The following is a 7,236-nucleotide window of genomic DNA, read 5'->3' as shown; positions in this document are numbered from 1 at the left end:
AAGACCCACCTGATCCGCTTGGAACTGGATACGCTTAAAGAAGCAATATCCGTTGCGGAACAGGAGGACTTTAGCCCGAGACAGGCTAAAAAAAGTTCGTCATCGTATCGTCCTCCAAGACGACACGAGCTTGAAGGTCTAGAACCTCTGGACCTCTCTTGTGTCGAAAGCGAGAGATATCGCTTTTCGAATAATAAGCGATCGCAGAAATCCAATTGCTGTCAGAAGCTAAGACACTATACTCATAAGTGCAGTGCCCTACGCGCAGTACCGAGAAGAAGTAACGTAAATATGGACCGAATGCCAGAAAGAGCAAGTTCCGACGTTGTTGCGAAATCGCAAACATAGAGGTGGACCACAAAATAACGGTCGATGTCAGTAGGGGCGCAACGTCCTACTGATCCAGCAATCTCGAACGAATTTGCAAATCACTTGACAAAAGTTGCTCGAGACACACAATCATTACGTGTCTCTGCACCTGGCGATGAGGTATCCCTCACCATTTTGAAATTAAAAGGTACAAATGACTTGTCACTTAGAGCCCTAGTAGACTGTGGGTCGTCGAATAACTTAATTCGTCGCCGGTCGCTAAAGGGTCGTAGGCTCAAATATGTTGAGCTCGGCATCCCTCCAACGAGGATGACGGTGCGTCTAGCGACAAGCGCATCAATAACAGTAATGAGACGCGTAGGGAAATTTCACTACACGTTGAAAATTTACAGTACGATGGTGATTTCATCGTACTGGATTTGAATTACAAATTTGATGTCTTTCTAGGTTTAAGTTAAATCAAAAAATACGAGCCAAAAATCAGCTAGCAGCATCGATCCGTAAAGATGTCTGCCACTTGTTCATCAGATGGACATCTAATAAAGTTTTGGAGCATCCACCAGCATGTGGATGTACTACGAGTGAGTGCGATGGCTTCACTTGTGGTACGCTCGTTAGTACAACTGCACAAGATCACAGTGTGATTAGTATTCACACTGTGGAGTCGGCTGCCGGCGGCTGTGCGAATGCACAGGCAGCGCCGAAGGTCCATCACTCGAATAAGTCTAGTGGATCGTGACATGAATGTACGCCTAGCGGGCGACATTCGAGGAATACACCGGTTGTTCAAAAGGGACAACACGATGATCCTAGGTCGAGTAGAGGGTAGACCGTTCATTGTATATACGGACCATGCGTCATTACGCACGGCCGTAAACAGCCCAGACCTTTCGCGAAGAATGGCGAGGTGGCTATCCTTCTTCGTGGAGTATAATGTTCTCCGTGAAAAATAAAACAGGACACCTTAATGTCGTCGCTGATGCGTTATCACGCCAACCCGATTTCGAGTCGGCTGCGCACTTCAACACTGAAAATAATCCCACTCATTACGAGTGTTCCGTCATCAACTTTGTTTGATGCCATTAAGAAAGCTTAGACAGAAGATAGAGACCTTCTGCGTTTAAAGGATCATCTGATGAATCCATCCAATACATCTATTAAGATTTACCGGCTTTCTATCGATTGTCATCCGATCGATACACATCTCGCAACGGCTTACTGTACTACACAGCCATTGCCGACGACACTCCACGTGTCGCCGTCCCAACTCAGAATGATTTGCGCTTGCGCATCATGTATGAGTGTCACGATGCACCAACAAGGGGGCAACGTGGACGTGAGAAAACTTATCCCGCAGTAAGTCGCGACTTTTACTGGCCCCACCAGTATCAGTTCGTGCGCAAGTACATTCGTGCTTGCGAGGTATGTCAACGGGTGAAGCCTAGCCCTTCATCCCGTGCACCTCTTCAACCTCCACCACTTTCGGCAGAATGTTGGCAGTGCGTATCTATAGACTCCGTCTTTGGATTTCCCGAAGACGATCACAAAATTAATGGAATCCTTGTTTTTGTAGACAGATTCCGCAAGATGGTACATCTTGTTGCAGTACCAGAGTCGATCACGGCTGTGCCTGTGTCTTATCGACACGGTATATCAAACTCCATGGGTTACCCCGTGAATTGGTCTCGGATAGAGATCCACGGATCACGAGCGGAGTTTTGGCAATCCATGTTCCGAGAGATCGGAACACGGCTGGGTATCAAAAAATTACTACCCAAGCTCATCTGTCCATTCCATGTACTGCATCGCAGAGGCAATCCGTACACAATAGAATCGACACGTAGGATGCGAACGCATTCTACGGTTTACGTTGGTCGGCTCCTCCGTACCATCAGTACGCGGTTTCGTCCGAGGATGGATCTGACCACCCTTTTTAAGAATCCCTAAGCAATTTTTCTGGTCACGAACCAGATTCTCATGCTGAATCTGGGGATTCTAATGTCGGGTCCGATGATCCTCGGAACCGCGACGAGCTGACGACAGCTGTTCACGAAGAGCGTGGTATTTCCGTTCGTACTCCAAAATTGATTACACACTTTTCGAATGGTTTTCCAATCGTTCGACATAGTAAGCTCGCACCGTCTGCTCCAACGAGTGACGCTTACCGCGCTCGTGTTCAAGACCTCCTCCAATACATGGAGGTAGCGGTCGAGTTTGTCGATCTTCGACTTTAGATCCAACACACACGTCAAATTTAACATTTCCTCCTCCACCACAACTATTGGTGGATTCCCACGGTGATCAACGTTTCCTTGTGGAACGTATTGTAAACCACCGTGATGTGAAGGGGCAGCGAACGAGTTATCTGGTTCGCTGTTTATCCACCTTCGCATGACAGTTGGGAACCTCGCTCCCATCTGGTTGTTGACGTTGAGGGCCTCGTCCGTCAGTACGACGAGACCACTCTGATGGATCAGACGGTCCATTAGAATACACGCACCTCTGGCGCATGTAATCTGATTGCAAAACGACAATCGCCTCGCGCATCTCGATAGAGATGCGATCCCTTCCCCAGGGCGAAGAGAGGGAGTAAACATCTTCTTTTACTCGTCTCGTGTTGTCGACACAACACGGACAGGGGATCACCCCACGTGAGGCATGGAAGTCCTGCCTCACGAGACAACCGATAATATTTTTATCTTGCGCCGGTTTGGAGTTCGTTTCTTAAACTTAACGCCAATCGCTTTAAGTCTTTGAAGCCAGGCTTCACGTCCAATATTTTTGACATTGTGAATGAACGCGCTCCAGGCTTGCATCAACGAGATTTTATCTCGCTTGTTGTTGCCACTATACCGCCGATGCTTAAGAAAAACATCAGGATAATTATCTTTCTCAGCGCGAAGAATTTCGCGCTGAGATCAAGGCCATGTAGCTTTGTCGCAATACATAAATGATATTTGTTGTGAGGATAGTCTTTCCAGACAAGCTATTAACTAGTTCAAGCAAATGCCACGGTGTAGCGGAGCTACCTCGCTCCCAAAGTCAGAGGAAGACTTTCAGACTCAGAGAGTCACTTGTGTTATTGAACTAATGGTTTAACAACTCAGGGAGTCATACAAGCTATCAAAGCTTAAGGAATCCTAGCTCAAGGGATTCAGGGGGTTGTAGAACCAAGTGGCAACTAGTGCCCAAGAGGATATACCTTAGAAAGGCTTCTTTCTCTTACAGATCAATCCGCAAGCCTTAGGAAGGCACTTAACGCTTTAAGCTCAAAGGGGGACTGAACTTAATTATTTAAATCTTAAAACCTTACCCTAGCTAATAAAATAATAGATTTTGGCCGCCAGATTTATATCTGGCGGCGACCACATTTATTACCCATAATAAATGGGATTAAAAAAACTAACTATTTTAAAATTAGATATAAAGGTATTTTACTCATAAAGTAAATGTACCACAACAACGGTTCTCCAACCGATGTGTGCCCCATTACACCCTCTTCCATCAGACTGTTGACACCGAGTGACAATATTCGCTTCATTTCCTCTTTGAGGTTGGAACCTAAACAGCTAACCGTTTGGTTGTGTTTTCCATTCCTTTGTCAAATGACAATCAAGCGTGAGTCACAGACTCTGAGCACCTTCCTCGACGATGAGGGAACGGTGAACTTTGAAAGTCACACTCAATCAGAGGAGGAGGAAAAAGAGCGGCGTTCGCTCACGCTTTCTCCTCCGGATGAACGTCGACAGGCCCCGAATTCGTTCCCGCTGATGTCTTAACTGCATTGAGCAGGACACTGGACCCTGAGTCCAACATCATTACGAATCCGCTCGATAGAGAGCAAGAGCAGATCATCTTCATAGAGGAAAGAGCTCGTCGTTGAGCTGCCGAGATAACGAAAGCTAAAGCTCATAGTAAATATAAATTCACTCCGCTTAATGCGGACGAGCGTCTTAAGAAGTTAGCGGGTCATAGCTTGGTCGTCTGGATCTCGGGTGACCCGGCGAGGTCGCTGGAGGAGATCGCTGCTCGCGACGCTCTTCATAAGCAATACCTTACGCCGAAGGTAATGACGCGAAGCCAGTATCTGACGCGTTTTACGTGATCAAGCCCGTGGGGCCTCCATGAGCGAAATTTCGATCGTTTTGTTTCCAAACGAAACAAGAACTGAAAACGAAGTCTTATTAGAGAAATGGGTTCACCGGGCCCGCAAACTCCGTGATATCTGGAATATCAAAGAGTCTGCGGATAGAGGTGATGTTCGTTTGGAACGGAAGCTTCGCTTTGACTTTGCTAAGCTTTAGGCCAAAGGCCAGTTACGTTCGGCATTTATGCCACAAAACGAAGAAAGGCCTAGCCGATATTTCAGTGATTTGGATTACCGTACAACCAAGGATCGAAGCCGCACTGAGGCTTTAGATCCACCTAATCCCACGTTTAGTGGTGGGAAGCGTCGTTAGACGCGAGTAAACCCTGAGCTTGGCGCTCAAAACGTCATTTTCGTACGGGCAATCTTGCCGAAGAGGTACCACGAACTCCCAAGAGCTTTCAGAAGAGAGGTATCCTAGCCACTTCACCAAATTCTGGTATTGACCCTTACAACGACGTCGCATTAAAAGTTTCTCCACATGAAACTGGAGGATTCCCCCGCGCATCAAGCAGCGCGGGAGGAAGCCGAAATTTTGGCGGAGGCATTTGATGATAAAAGAATTAATACAGCTTCTGCATTTGGCACCCGCTTGTTCTTTTTGTTTGTCTTGGCTATCAGCCATCGTATCCCTTACATGTCTTAAGACACTAAATCACGTCGCGAGAAACTCGCTTACTTGTTTCCGAACGGTAACAAGGCTGATATCAGCAAGCCTATTGGCCAATTCTCCCCCACCAAGCCCTGAACCACGCAATGGTATCGTTAGTGAAACGCGCGGGTGGGTAAGACCGATTATATAAAACGGAGTATAGCCTGTTGAGGCATGAACAGCGTTATTTAACGCAAATTCCACTACTGGGAGCATTGAGCTCCAGCGCTTTGGTGTCTGAGCACACGCTGCGTAAAACGTCTTCAATGATGCAATTGGCATGTTGGGTTTGACCATCCGTCTGCATCTCGTCCGCAGTGGACATATCCAATCTAGTGCCAAGCACTCGGAAAATTGATTTCCAGAATTTACCCGTGAAGCGGAGATCCAGATCAGAGACAATTGCCACTGGCAAATCATGTTGTCGAAACACGCGATCGATAAACATCTAAGCTCTACCCTCCCCATCAATGAAATCCGGCACGGCCGGTAAGCGAGCCATTTTGCTCAATTGGTCAACAAAGACCACTATGACGGAGTTACCGGCTGAATATTTTGGTAGACCGAATACAAAATCAATACTAATGGACTCCCGAAGAACTATGTGGACGGAAAGACTCGCCAGTGGCGCAGTAGCAGGTGCCGAGGGTTTAACCCGTTGGCACGTTTCCCATGTGCGAACATATGTGCTGACCCATTTAAAAAGTTTGGGCCACCAATAACTCGGGCTGATAGAGCCGTAGGTCTTTTTTCTACCGAGATGACCACCGAGGACAGTATCGTGTGCCTCATAGAGGATCCCTTACTTAAATCCTCATCATGAGGAACAACGACACGCGGAGGGTCCGCGATGTCTGTGCAATAAAGCAACAGGTTGATATCGATAGAAAATCGATGTAACTTTGCACGCAAACGTGCCGGTAATTTAATACTCGAATCCGAGTTCTTAAAGGCTGGTAGCAGAGCTACACATTGTTTATTTTTGGCGCAAGTCGAACGGATTAATTCAGGAATAGGTGACGAGATAGTCGTTACATATGTAACGTCATAATCCGGCCTGCGTGATAACGCATCGGCCAAAGCATTTTGCTTGCCGCGTTTATACTCTTCACCTCGAAGTTGTATTCCGCAAAAAAAGACAACCATCGGGCCATTCTCTGTGGGAGATGGGGCGACTTAGTCGCCGTGCGTAACGACTCGTGATCTGTATAAATTACAAACGGCTTGGAACCGAGCAGATGAACTCTGAATTTGACGAGAGCATACTTCATAGCAGGTAACTCTTTGTCATGAACTGTGTAGTTCTTATCCGCAGCTTTAAGCTGGTTAGACACGAACGCAATAACACGTTCATGCCCATCGACATCTGTTTGTAACAGAGCACTGCCAATAGCAAAATCTGATGCGTCACAGACGACACTGAAAGGCCAATTTGAATTTGGCAGTGCCAGAATCGGGGCATGGATAAGACTATCCTTAACTGCTCGAAACGCATAATTTTTAGTGCTAGTCCAGCACCATTCTGTATCCTTTTTAAGGAGATTAGATAATGGCCTAGCCATATCAGCGTAATTTTTGCTATATTTGTGTAAATAATTGGCAAGACCCAACCACTTACGCAAATCCTTTTGGTTTTTAGGAATCGGCCAATCTACTATGGCTTTTACCTTAGCGGGATCCGCTCTAAGGCCTCGCTTTCCAATGAAGCATCCTAAAAAAGGAATTTCGTCTGCGCCAAAAATGCATTAAGATGCGTTGGCATACAATTTGTTTGTGCGCATGCACTCGAGCACTGCTCGCAAATAGTCTAAATGGTTTTCCATATCCGACCGACCCTGCTCCGCACGACTATGGACAAAAAAATTATCGAAATAAGTCTGTGCATAACCTCGATGAGGGCGAAACAATTGCGTCACTAGACGATTAAATGTTGCCGGGGCGTTGGAAAGCCCTTGTGGCATAACCAGCCACTCCCATAACATGACGCTTGGGGTGCTAAGCACTATAAGCGGGATATCACTAGCTCGCATGAGCAATTGGTAGTAATCATCGACTAAGTCCAATGCACTGTACATTGTACATCCCACCATATTGTTCTGAAGAACAT

Source organism: Bremia lactucae, linkage group LG16 (assembly GCF_004359215.1).
Source record: "Bremia lactucae strain SF5 linkage group LG16, whole genome shotgun sequence".
NCBI lineage: Eukaryota > Oomycota > Peronosporomycetes > Peronosporales > Peronosporaceae > Bremia > Bremia lactucae.
The sequence above is the reverse complement of the archived record's forward strand: the minus strand, read 5'-3'. Positions refer to the sequence as shown.